The 13,602-nt window shown below is 44.3% G+C and overlaps 1 protein-coding gene across 4 annotated transcripts in view; it reads right to left on the reverse strand.

Annotated features, from left to right (window-relative positions):
* Positions 1-13,602, reverse strand: part of ACVR1B (activin A receptor type 1B) — a 76,145-nt gene that overhangs the window by 36,485 nt on the left and 26,058 nt on the right. The window lies entirely within an intron of this gene.

A 13,602-nucleotide genomic window follows, 5' to 3' on the forward strand; every position in this document is an offset into this window, starting at 1 on the left:
CAGAGAGGAAGACTAGAAGACAGGAAGGCCACTCTCTCCAGTCAGGTAAAGTTCTGAAAAATCAATAATAAAATTAAAAAAAGAAAGAGCTGCTTGCAACGGATTGTGCAGCACACAAATGAAATCTCTAGAGTCGGCGATAGGGGGCACTTATTTTTACCCATTTCCTTCCTATGTATCTTGTGAGAAATTGGGTTACTGGCTGAGTGGGTGAAATCCTACTCAAGCAGGAACCGCAATCCTTGACAGGGTGAGGGACAAGCAAAACCCAAATTAACCTGTGCTCAACCCTCTGGTGGCTTGGTACAGAACAGTCAGGGTTAACTTAGAGGCAATGTGTATGTAGCACTTCAAACAGTAATAAAGTGAAAATACAACACAAGGCAAAATCTCACCCCAATTTAGAAAACAGACTAAAATGTAATAAATAAATGAAGACCAAAAAGACAAAAATCCAATCAGTAGAACCAGAGCTACGCAATTTTAAAGATTAAGGTGATAAGCCATAAAGTCCAAAGCACTACGCGCGGCTTTCTGGTTGTGCAAGACTGTGAGAAAGCCACAAGTTCCGGCCAACCGGAATGAAGTGTGTGTCAGATATAGTGACCAGGCTAGTCCCGGTGGAAAGTTTACCTTCGAGTTAAAAGCTTTTCTAGAGAAAAAGAAGTAATTGATGAGTTGTTGGCAGGGCAAGCTGGATCTGAGGCAGGGCTCGATGATGGTGGGCTGCAGAAAAGCAGGCTATGGCCGCGGTCATCCACAAAGGCTGGAAAACTCTGAGCAGGCAAAGTCTGTCCCCAGGAAGGCCTAGATGTTGGCTGATGGCAGCTTGGCGTCGGTCCTCAATAAAACTCTCTACCATCGGAATGACAACATTTTTTGGAAGTCTGATCTCCTTCAGCAAGACAAACCAAAAAGCAGAGGCCGACCGGTGATTTGGCATCTTTAACAGCTGTCCCAGTCTCCGACAGTGCTCCAGGCAGAAAGTTGGCAAGACGTTTCTAAGTCTCAGATCTTGCAGTTTGGGGAGAAAAAGAGTACACTCTTACATCAGCCAAGGGTTAGGACGCATTCATCAGAGGCCAGCAGCAGGGCCACAGTAGGTCTAGTTAAGACCCGGCAGGTGGGCAGTTGCAGGCAATAGAGGCCTCTGGAAGCTTGTTGGGTTCCCGTAGCTTAAACAGGTCAGCAAAATGACCCTTTGAGTCACTTCTGGGGTCCTGGATTCAAGGTAAGTAGGTCCAGTCTTCCTTTGGGTTCTTCAGACAACAGGGCAGTCCTTCTGATCCACACAGGTCCAGGAGTGTTTTGAGAGATCTGTAGGGTCCACTTTTATGCCCAGGACCAGCCTGTAGGCAGAGGGCAAGCCTTTGTTCACCCCCTAAACCAATTCTGGTCAGCTCTTCAACCTCCACTGGGTTTGGTGCCAGCCTGATTAATAGACAAATGACAGGCATGGCCAGGTTTAAGTTTCATCTGCCAGTGACAGAGCAGGCACTCTCTGAAGTCAGGAAGGGGTTGGGTAGAATCCCAGGCTACCCTCTGATGTTCAGGCAGGGGCTGTGTACAGTTCCCCAGCCATCCTGCTCAGTACAGGAACACCCCTCCCTGCACCCAAGGCTCTTTGTCCACACACTGTGAGCAATACACAAGACTCCAGGGGAGCCATCAAGGGTTAGGTAACACTTGCAAAACAGCGCACCTGGCTTAAGCAGAAAAAAAGACTTTCTAAAAGTGTTGTTTCCAAAATAGTAATATAAAATATAACTTTACCATTAAGTTGGATTTTAAATTACTATTCAAAAGAGCCCTTGAATCATGTTACTCCTGCTCCCAAAGTTAAGCAATTTATCAATTGTTATAATATAACCCAGTGTTTCCAATAGGAGAGTCAGTCTTGCTACAGTACAAAACTACTCTGTATGTTTTTCACTGCCACAACATGTAAAAAACATAAAATATGCATGTCCTACTTTTCAAATAACATGCACTCTGCCCTGTGGGCGTTTAGGATCTACCTTAGGGTTGACATACGTTTTAAAAAGAAAGGTTTGGGCCTGGCCAAAGGTTTTTTTGCCAGGTTGAAATGGAAGTTTAAAACTGCACACAAAGAATGCAAGGGCATGAAGACATGTTTTACAGGGCTACTTTAATGAGTGGCACAATAAGGGCTGCAGTTCAATAGTAGAATTTAATTTTCAGGCCCAAGTACGCATGGTACCATACACTAGGGAGTTAAGTAAATTAAATGTGCAAATTAGATATCTGTCAATTCAATCATGTTCAAAAGGGACAGCACAAGTATACTGCCACTGGTCAATAGAAAGGGTTTTGCTAAAGAAGGGCAAAACCTGGGGTAATACCATGCAAATCAAAAGTTGGTCATTCTAAACAAGTGTTAAGTGTTCTGTTTCCCAGGACGGAGATGCAATACAGTTCTGTTTACCATAAAGATGTCATTGTGCTTCCATTTCTCAGGATAGAAAGGTTACTTGTGCACTCTTCAGTGAAGGGGTTATGTGCGCTTATTTTCTGAATTGTAAGATACGTATTCCAACTGTGCATAAAGAAGAGGTGGCTTTACTTGGGTTAAGTTTCCAAGATCACTTATAGGTGAAGAAGGTCACAGCATTGTTAGCTACATCAGGTGTTCAGGCATCCAGTGACGAAGCAGCTCTACCTGCCAAACTGAACAGAAGCCATGCGGCCGCTGCAGGACAAACATGACCAGAGATATAATGAGCTCTCCCCATCGAAGGCTCAAATTCCTGAGGACTCATTTGCACCAGGCGTAGCAGGGATCTGCATGCCCCCTCGGTGGAGGCAGGAGGGCGCACCGTGTGGCACTTCGTTTGAGGCACATAGTTCGTGATTAAACAGCACCAGTATCTGCAATATAGTGTGGGCGCCGGGACGTAGGCTGGCCATCATTTACACATGGCAACGCCTCATACAGATGGAAAAATGACTCCTCACGATTGCACAGATGCAACATATGCACCCCACAAAAAGACGGCAGCACAAGCATTTCCAGTGTCTTCTGTAATACTAACGTGATCATTGCACCCCGGGGCACTTGTGTAATACGGCCCAATGTTCACACTGGAACAGCAGCCCAACCAGTGTACAGGCACGTTGTAGCAGCACTGTCAAATCAGCAGTAAACAGTGCCTCCGCCAGGTGTACATCCTGTAACAGTCCTACCAGCGTACAGGAGTAGAGTTTCAGTAGGAATAACATACTGTAAGAAGAGCAGCAAGCACTGCATCCGCCAGTGCACAGACTAACAGCAACAGTCCTACCAGTGAACTGGCACATGAAAGCAGTGCTAATGACATACTGTAAAAGGAACATTAAGTACTGACCGCAGCAGGTGTGCATCCTGTCACAGCAGGGGTCCTATCAGCGTACAGTAAGAGTAGTAATACAGGGTCCTATCAGCGTACAGTAGGAGTAGTAATACCGTACTGTAAGAGGAACGTTAGGTACTGACCGCAGCAGGTGTGCACCCTGTCACGGCAGGGGTCCTATCAGCGTACAGTAAGAGTAGTAATGACATACTGTAAAAGGAACATTAAGTACTGACCGCAGCAGGTGTGCATCCTGTCACAGCAGGGGTCCTATCAGCGTACAGTAAGAGTAGTAATACCGTACTGTAAGAGGAACGTTAAGTACTGACCACAGCAGGTGTGCATCCTGTCACGGCAGGGGCCCTATCAGCGTACAGTAGGAGTAGTAATACCGTACTGCAAGAGGAACGTTAAGTACTGACCGCAGCAGGTGTGCATCCGGTCACAGCAGGGGTCCTATCAGCGTGCAGTAATATCGTACTGTAAGAGGAACGTTAAGTACTGACCGCAGTAGGTGTGCATCCGGTCACAGCAGGGGTCCTATCAGCGTACGGACACACAGCAGTATACTGTGAGAGTAGCAGCAAGTGCTCCCTGCAGTAGGGGAACATATTGTGCTAACAGTAGCAGTGCACCGTGCCCCAAACATGCTGTGTGTGCAGGGTATTACCACCTCCAGCCAGCGAGCAGATATAGCAATAATATGTGCCCCTGCTCAGGCAGTGCTTGCTGCTGCCCTTACAGTAGGGTGTGTACAGACGGTGCAGTAACCTCAGCAAGGACAGCGACGCTCGCTACCCGGTGCAGAGTTTGCCCGCAGCAGGACGACCACAGCCAGATATATAGATGCATTGTGCCAGAGGCAACAGTGCCCGCACCTTGTGCACACACTATGCACTACCTTCAGCAGGCATACAGTAGTTTTGTGACAGAAGCACTGGCTTTGGTTATTGTTGTTCCCTTAGGAATGACCTACGCCCATGGAAAGCACACATGAGTGAATCAGAATTCCGTTATACCCAGGGCCACTGAATTATGAGATTCAGTTGCCACGGCATTCTTGGCATAATTCTGGATTTGCCACTACTCCATCATCTATTGCATAATTTTCAGAATTTAACACAAATTGTTTTGAGCTCAAACGAATTAAAAGTTACTTAAAATGTGGCAACATGTGCCCATGAGCAGTGGAAGGCCCTTCGCAAATGTTAACGGGCCATCTTTCAGTTGCTTATTTCTGTATTTATTATTAAATTGGTTCTAATGAGGTAAAATATTTGCCCAGACAGTTTTACTATGTAAAAGAAAAAGAAAAATAATGAAGTATAACTGCCAAAAAATGTGCCGCATAATTTGCTTTTTCATTCCGTATAATTTAGTAAACCCTGCACCATGATTTGGTGCGCCCCTGCTGCATAATTCTAGTGGCCACAGTGATGTGAAAAAAAAGCATGCATAAAGACAACAGTTTTAGCTGGGGTATCCCAAACTAAACTAGCTTCCCCCCCCCCCCCCCCTCCACGGGTAGAAATAATTCAAGCTCTCTTCACACACATATTACAGGTACCAACCCAGACAATGCTGATTACCCAAAATACTATTAATGCTTCCATTAGTGTCCGTCAGCAGCCTACTGCATGCTGGCCTTCTATGGAACTTTTGCAAAATATATTGTATTGCAACTTTGATATAGCACTTACTACCCCTATGTGGGGCGCTGAATCGCTTGCCTACATGGATAACACACTACACTGTGTAGGGTCTGTAGTTGGGAGAAAGTTATCTTTGTTTTGATCCTATGTTGGAAGTGTTTCCATGGGGTGTGCGATAACCACTGAGGTGTGTGTTATGGGATGCAGTGCTTAGCAGTGTGGTGGATGAAGATGATGAGAGACAGATACACAGTTTATGGTTTTCAGTAAGCTGGCAGCTTTGTGCTGCTCTGCATGTGCCTTTATGGTGTTTCTTATTTTCACAGTCCACTGACCTGGTTACTGCACTGGGTTGTCCATTCTGAGATATCTTGTTTAAAGTTTGTGATCTTTAACAGGCATACGTTGGAAGGAGCCCTGAATCAGAACTGCTGGGATGGACTTTTGCAACTATCATCCAATACCCTATTGCCCCTGTGAGATGTCAAAAGCTATCATAAAATGCTGCTAATTGAGACTGGCAATGGAGGACTAAAATAAAGACCTCCCTTGGCCAGTGGCATGTGGTAGATTCCTTCAGTTATTTAATGCCTGTTCAGTTGGTAATGAGTGGTTTATTGCTGAGGACTAATACAGTATTAGGAAATGAAAAGGCATACATCAGTTTGGTCATATGCGAGTGTGAGAGAGTGTCAAGCAGTACAAAGAAATTACTATGCAGTCTGTATAAACTACAACTGACTGCCTAACCGATGAGTGTTATGGAATAGTAATAGTATGAGGCATGAGGGGCACATAAAGAAGGACAATGAAAAAAAACAGGTTCAAAGGTTTTTTTTAACACTAATTTTCTTTGAGGTATGGGTTTGACTGCACTACAGGAAGAGGCGGAGGTATGTTCAGTCAATCATATGTGACCGGCTATTACAACTCCTCCAGCATTACAAAGGGAAAGGTCTTCTAACCGACAGCTCAGCAAGTCTCTACTTTGGAGATGTGGTAAAACGGGTCAGTTGATGGTTAGTCTCCTTGGGCTCTAATTCTGGATCCTTGCTTACCACACTGTTACCATTGGCAATTCGCTTTACCTTCCTGCACTCACGCTCCCTTTTTTGTTGATTGCAAGAGTGCCTGGAAACAATACCTGCAAGCATGAGGCTAGGATAAACAGATGAACAAACTACTATCAGCCCTGCATCATCTTGGACAATAGCCGTATGCCTTACAGAGGAGTACATTTGGTGTAAAGCTATAACTAGGGACACTCCACGTCTGAAGCACAGATTTTTCAAAAGAAAACACAGATTTCTTGGATTGCTGTAGATTTTGATAATTTTCCAAAGGTTTTGGATATTCTGGAAATTACAGCAGAAAGGAGGAGTAATGAGTAGAGCCAAGGAGGTGGAAATGCAGTGGCAACTACTACCAGCCTAGAAACACTACAGGCACTGACTGTACTCATTAATAGCAAAAGCAGCAAAGCAAAGTTGCAGGCTGAGCTGAGTCGTGAGCACTTGCATAGTAAATCTACACTGGGAAGCTGCCCCCACAGCCCACTCAGTGACTCCTATAGGCATGAATGAATGTAACACGCATGTGTGCACTGACAGGTTAGACGCATGCTAAAGAGCATGAGGAAATCTGTGAGAAGGTGCAGATACCCTGGCATCAGGACACTGGCTCCTGAGAGAAGTTTACTGGGAAAGTTATGTGAAGGAGACAAACAAGGACATCAGCTGAAGTTGTAAAGAGGTGTGTGCGAAGGGAACAGAGACCTTACACTTTTCAAATAGTGGGATTTCTACACATTTAGGAATGATGAAATGAATTAGTGCAGCCTGTTATTCTAATCTCTCTTATGCCTTTGGTCTAAGAAACATTACTATGATTTTAACTTTTCTGCGGATATTTTCTCTTTTCCTTGGAAATTATAAAATATTTGAGCAGCAGACGGTTACATAATTTACTGCATAGCTGGACTTTCCTCATGTTAAAAAATAAATAAAAAATAAAAAGGGAGCACAGCGAAATGAACACTTCAAGCTGCCACAGGCACTGCTCCGAGGCTCTTGATATAGGACCCTAAATTTGATCATAGCAACACCAGCTATTTAACACATGTGGAAATGGCTTAAGTGTGGTATGAAGAGACATACAAACAGAGCTAAGTGAACCATATAGAAAAGACTGTAGCTGTGAACCACTCAGCGGTGAAGCGAGCAAATCCATTGTTCTTTGCCCATAATATGCCTTAACATGAAGGTTTTGGAACCCCCCCCCCCCCCCCCAATTGCTTACCATTGTTTGTCTTTCCACGTAACAAAATGTTTACTTAATAGGAGGAGGAGTGTTGCAGCTTGAGGAGTTTCCTGGATTCACATGCTGTACATTATTACACCATCTAGTGGTTGAGTCCAGAATGGTCACTTGCGGGTTGGCCATCTTCAGATGCCTTTTTTTATTTTTTAATATTTCTTGTGTTTTATATTTTTTCCTTGCAGTTCATCCTTATATACGACCTCTTTACCACCTTTTTGACTTGCTGCCGTTTCCAGGGAGATGGGTGGGTCACATGTGAATCTAGAAATCTCTTCAAGCTGCAAAAATACTCCTACTGTTAAGAAACCATTTTGTTTTGCAGCACGGATCCTGTTCTGGATTCCCCTGCTGTGTATTAGATTATGTAGTGGTCTCCCCGTCTTTGGGTTGCAAACAGGTGTTGTAGTACCTTCTGTCCACCTGAGCTTCCCTATTCATCTGTATGTCCACACGTTTGGTGAACGTGCGTGGAGATGCCCATGTTGCTGCTGCACAGATAGTGTCTATGGGCACGTTTGCCATGAACGCTAGAGCTGCGCCTTTCTTTCTTGTTGAATGCACTTTAGGGCGAGAGGGTGGAGTTTTTCCTGGTGAGGAGCAGCATGTTTGTATTGATTCCACAATCCACTATGTGACTGTTCTTTTTGTAATGAGTGAACCATTGCTGGATTTAGCGTATGAGATAAACAATTGGTTCCCCTTACTAACCTGTTTGGTCTCTTGTAGATAATATATTAGTGCTCTCTTCACATCAAAGGTATGCAAGGTTCTTTCTAGTTGTAGGTCGTGTTTTTTGTTTTTTTAAGAACAATGGCAACTGAATGCTCTGACTGACATGAAACTTGCTCACTTCTTTAGGTAGGAATCGAGGGTTTGTTCTGAGAACTACCTTGTCTTTGTGAATCTGCATATACATTTCTTGGATTGTTAACGCCTGAAGTTCACTTACTCTCCGTAGCGATGTGATTGCTATTAGGAAGGCAGTTTTCAGTGTGATATAGCAGAGTACTGCTTTGTGCATAGGCTAAAAAGGCTTCACCACTTTTTGTGTTAAAACTGTATTTAGTGTCCACATAGAGGCTGGAGCCTTCCCTGTGGGGGGTGGGGTGGCTATTCTCTTGGACCCCTCTAGGAACTTTTAGATCACCGGTGATGTGAAAAACCTTCTCCCCTGATGTAAGCCACAATTGCTTCCAAGAGGACCTTAAGGGATGAATAGTTAAACCCGCTGACCAGCAGATGAGTGAGATAGGTTTTGATATTGTATCTAAAGCATTGTTCTTTGTGCAACATAGGAGATACCTTCTCCATTTTGCGCGTTGCATTGCCTTGGTATTGGTTTTCTTGCCTCCCTTAGTATTTCTATGGTTGCTAGGTGGCACGTTTAGGTGTCCGAATTCTATGTATTCAGGTGCTGAACTGTTGCTGGTTCAAGGTTGAACACTTGCCCCTTCTGCATTGTGGGAAGGTCTCGCTCCTCTTTGATTCTGATCATCTATCCCTTTTGACAGTTCAAGCAGTTCTGAGTAACAGGTTTGTCTATGCCAATTGTGGAGCTATCAGAATGAGATCCGTCCGTCCCAGGTTGTCTGGTTTTCTCCTGTTCCTTTGGTATCAGAGAAATCAGTGGAAAAGGATAGGCAAATCTCCCTGACTAGTTCAGTGACAGTGCACTCCCTTCTGACCGGTGGTGATGAAACCTGGAGGCGAAGAGTTGGCATTACCTGTTCTCTGCTGTTGCGAACCAGTCAATTGTTGGTGAGCCCCAGAGCCTCAAGATTTTTTTCTACGCTTTTTTTGTTTTAGTTCCCATTTATGTGAACTTCTTCACTGTCTGCCTCCATATTGTCCTTCCCTGGCAGGTAAATGGTCTTTAAGTTGATCCTCTATGATATCACCCATTGCCATATTTCTTGGGCTAGTTTGCTTAAGGTGAATGACTTTGTGCCTCCCTATTCTTTCAGGTAAACATTGTTGTATTGTCTATCTGAATCAGTATTGTTTTCCCTGTTACGTGCGTTTGAAAGTTCTTCAGCGCTAGCAGCACCGTCTTCATCTCTAGGAGGTTGATGTGCTTTATTGCGTCTGTGCTGTTTCATTGACCCCAAATTCTTAGGGTGCCTCTGTGCGCTCCCTACCCCTTATGAGATGCATCTGTTGTAATGCTCACCGGTAGAGTTGTCTTGAAAAGTCTCCCCAGGGTTATGTTTTAGCATGTTCGCCACTGTATCTCTTTCTGTATCTGCACTGTTACAACCACTTGAGACCAATTGTTGGATAGCCATTCTTGAAATAGGAGCATGTGCAGTCTTGCATGGGTTATGAGGAGAATGCATGATGCCATCATGCCCATCACTTCCATGACTGCCCTCACTGTCAGGGAATGCCCACTCTGGTAAAGGAGCGTTTGCTCTATGATAGCCTGTACCTCTCTTCTGAGTTGGATACACACATGCTACCTTCAAATCCTGTCTTGCTCCTAGGAAACTATTTTTCTCTTGTGGTTGTGGGGTTGATTTCTTGTGGTTTATGGAGAACTTCAGTTTTTATAGGGTTGGTATCACTGTTAGAATGTCCTTTTGAAATGTTACCTTTATTTTTTCCTTCACTAGCCAGTCATCCAGAAAAAGGTAGACGTGAATCCCCTTTCTTCTCAGGAATGTTGCAACTGTTGCCAGACATTTTGTAAAAACTCTTGGTGCCGAAGGGCACGGCCTTGAATTAGTAGTGTACCTTCTCCAGCACAAATCTGAGATAATTGTTGTGCGCCTGATTCATGGGTAAGTGTAGACAGGCATCCTTTAAGTCTATGGTTGCCATGTAGTCCCCCTTTTGCAGGAGCAGGATTACCTCTTGCAGTGTTGTCATTTTGAAGTGTTGCGTGTGAATGAATTTGTTTATGAATCGGAGGTCCAGGCTTGGCCTTAGTGTGAGGTCTTGTATTGCCACCAGGAAATAAGGTGAATAGTTTCCCTTGTTAACCTTCTTTGTTGGTACCGTTCTATTGCATGTTTTTGCAAGAGCTCTTTTAACTCTTTCCTTAGTTGTACAAGTTCTACTTCCTGATAAGTTTTTTTCTTTGGTGGTAGTCCTTGTTAGTTCTATACAGTAGCTGTGGCGTACCACGTTTAAAACCCCATTGCTGTAGTGATCTTTGCCCATTCTTGTGGGTATTGGGCTATTCTGCCTCCCATTGGTGTTGTGTGGGGACCTGAGGCTGTTATTAAGTCAGTTGGTGGTTACTCCTCCTCCCTTGGAGATTTCTCCCTTAGCTCTCCCACTACCACAAAAGGGCTGTCTTGAGTGTACCACTGTTGTTAGCCGGCTTGATAAGTAGCCTGCTTTGTACCACTCTGGACTTGCTTTTGTTGTTGCTGCCGTGTGGAGAAGGATCTCCGTCCTGTGGACCTTCTGGTTGTATTTCTTCCCATTATAAAAGTGCCTCTGTACTGTAAAGCACTCATTGCCTTTGCAGTTTCATTGTCCGCTTTAATTTGTTGTAAGGACTCGTCTACCATCGGCCAAATAATGTATCTCCAGTGAGTGGCTTATTTGTATTAGAGGCCTGAACTTCTTGTTTAAAGCATGAGATCTTAAGCCAAGCATGTCTCGTAAGTGTTGTGCCTATACACTTGTCTACTGGCTGTATCGGCTGCATCCAGTGCTGATCTTAGACAGGTGTTGACAAAGTTCTTCCCCTCTTGGATAACTGCCCTTGTTCTCTTTATATCTTTTATATTCTCTTTATATCATCCTCTGGGAGCTTCTTCTTTAGCTCCTTGATCTCGTCCCATTGTTGCTGGCCATTTCGGTTGAGGAGAGCACTGGAGTTAGTTATCCGCCATTGCGTCGCAGCCTCTTTCCACCTTCCTTCATCCCATATCTAGTCTCTTCTTTTCTTTCTCAGCAGGTGGGCCCGTGGAAGTGTGTGCATTGCTACCCCTTCTGGCAATTGTTACAATGATAGAGCCGGCCACTGTGTTCCCCTGGATGTACTTGAGGTCCTTCAAAGATGGTCTGTACTTCATTTCTACCGTTGGGGTCACGCCCTTAGCTGAAGATGGCTCCTTAAAGGGTTCCTTGCTCTGGTCCAGTATGCTAAGTAGCATTGGGAGGTATTGGATCCCCTTGTTTGATGGCATAAGAATTTCTAGGAGAAAACGTGAGACTTCCTTCTCTTCCTCTAGAGGCACTCCATGAGTTTAAGCTGCCCTCTTTACCAGGCTATTGTGGAGTGTAATGTTGTCAGGTGGTGAAGGTCTCCAGGCGTATTTGATCTCCTCTTCTGGGCTCTCTGTGTCTAGGTCATTCCATTTGACCTCTAAGCCCCCTGCTGCCTCCTGCCCTTCAGGGTAATAGAATTCTTCCTCAGACTCCTCTTTATGAGGTTCTGGTGTTGCAGTGCTTTTAACGCAGCTTCTTCCTTTTTGATGTCTATTGTTGTGAAATGCTTACTTGGAATCCTGAATTTCTTTAGTGTGTCGAACTCCTTGCATTGAAGGAGCGCTGCAATTTCAGCCTATAATCTTTGTTTCTTCTCCATCTCTAAGGCTCTTTCAATGTCCTGCTCAGAAAATATTCTCTTTTTTTGTGTTGGCAGCTCTTCCTCCAAAGGCCTCTAGACCCATGGTGGTTTTCGTCAATTTCAACAGTCTGCCTTCATCAGTATCCCTGGGTTGGGATCGACCATCGTTTTCTTAGACTTCAGGGCTGCCTGGTGCGACATGTTCTCGGGAATTTAAGTCTCTAAAGTTTTCAGCAGTCCTTTTACCTTTTCAGGTCCCTTTTCTACATACTTTGCCACACGCTTCTTCTCAGCGCCCCATGAGGATTTCTATGTCCAATCCTCCGTGGTCTAATTCTGTGCCTCCAACATTTTCCTGGTCGATGCTGGAAACTACCAGATCTTTTAGCAAAGCTTGTGGTTTCTGGCTGCTCTACATTGCTGTATGGTGTACATCTCTCTGTTTTGGCAAATTCTGAGAGTCTTAGGCACAAATACAGTGCAGACCTTGCAGTCCTCGTTCTGTTGGTCTATGAGGAGGCAAAAGTTACAAACTTTGTGTGGATTGTGCTGCACGAATTTGGGGTGGCAGTTAGCGCACAAATTAAAGGTGGGTGTTTTCCATGACCCCTACATTGCTTCATTCTCCGACCACGTGTATTCCAACAGAATCGTCCACTGGGGATTGAGAGCGAAGGGTCCCCTTCTCTCAACCAATCTCCTTTCGTCTCTCGTTTGACGATTTGTTCCAAAAATCTTCACTTTTCTGCATTCTAAGACATTCTTCCAAACAAAAAAAATAATAATAACTTTAGCGCTCTACCTTTTGCTTCCAGACCCAACGGTGTAAAAAACATAATCTGAAGATGGCTACCACGCACAGGTACTTCCAGGGTGCCGTCTGATGTCACACAGAGGACAGACATAGCATCAAATGGTGGTTGACGAAGTCCGCAAGAATAGAAAAAAAATAAAAAGGGGGGGGGAAACAGACAATTCCGGACCCATCCACTAGATGACAGAATATTGCATAGTATATGAATCTAGAAAAGGATTCCTCCTGCAAATCTCTCATTGCCTGCTTCTTATTTGTGTCTCAGCTTGTCAATCTTGTGTTTGTCCCTCCCATGGAGCACTGCCTTTTTACAATCTCTGTGACATTCTGGCATCACTACTTGCTTTTACAAGAACTTATTTTTCTTTTGTATGAAGAAGTCCATTAGAGTGCGTCTGTTTGAGACTTCTGCCTTGTTTATGTCTCTTCTACTGTACTCCACGTTTCTGTCAAGTTTCCTGACTGCTTTTCCCACCATCCTCCCACTTGTGCTTGCCCTTATGCGTCTTCCCATTGTTCTACCACCACGTTGCTCTCTCCCAACCTCCATGTTGCTTTCGCCCCCGCTTTCTAACTACTGTTGCTTTGGCAGCTCCTCCAGCACTCCCTTTTGTTGTTCTTGCGTTACCCCAACATTTCCAATGTTGTTTCACTGTTCACTCCGCACCTTCCTCTTTGTTTTGCAGTTTCCCCACTCTCCTGTGTTGCTTTGTTGTTGGCACCCCGTTAGTTGATTCGCCATTCCCTCCACCTTCAATAATGAACTCCCCACTGTTGTTTCCAATTCACTCACCATAAATAAATAAATAATAATTAAAAAACTTTTGAGTGTGTTAGTTTCTTTGTAGTTACTAATTCAACTTGGGTCGGTAACTAAAATGGAAAAAAAACGTTTCATCTTTATAGACTTGTTTTTAGTTTTAACTCAAAGGTGAAAAGGTG

Source organism: Pleurodeles waltl, chromosome 4_2 (genome assembly GCF_031143425.1).
Source record: "Pleurodeles waltl isolate 20211129_DDA chromosome 4_2, aPleWal1.hap1.20221129, whole genome shotgun sequence".
Lineage (NCBI taxonomy): Eukaryota > Metazoa > Chordata > Amphibia > Caudata > Salamandridae > Pleurodeles > Pleurodeles waltl.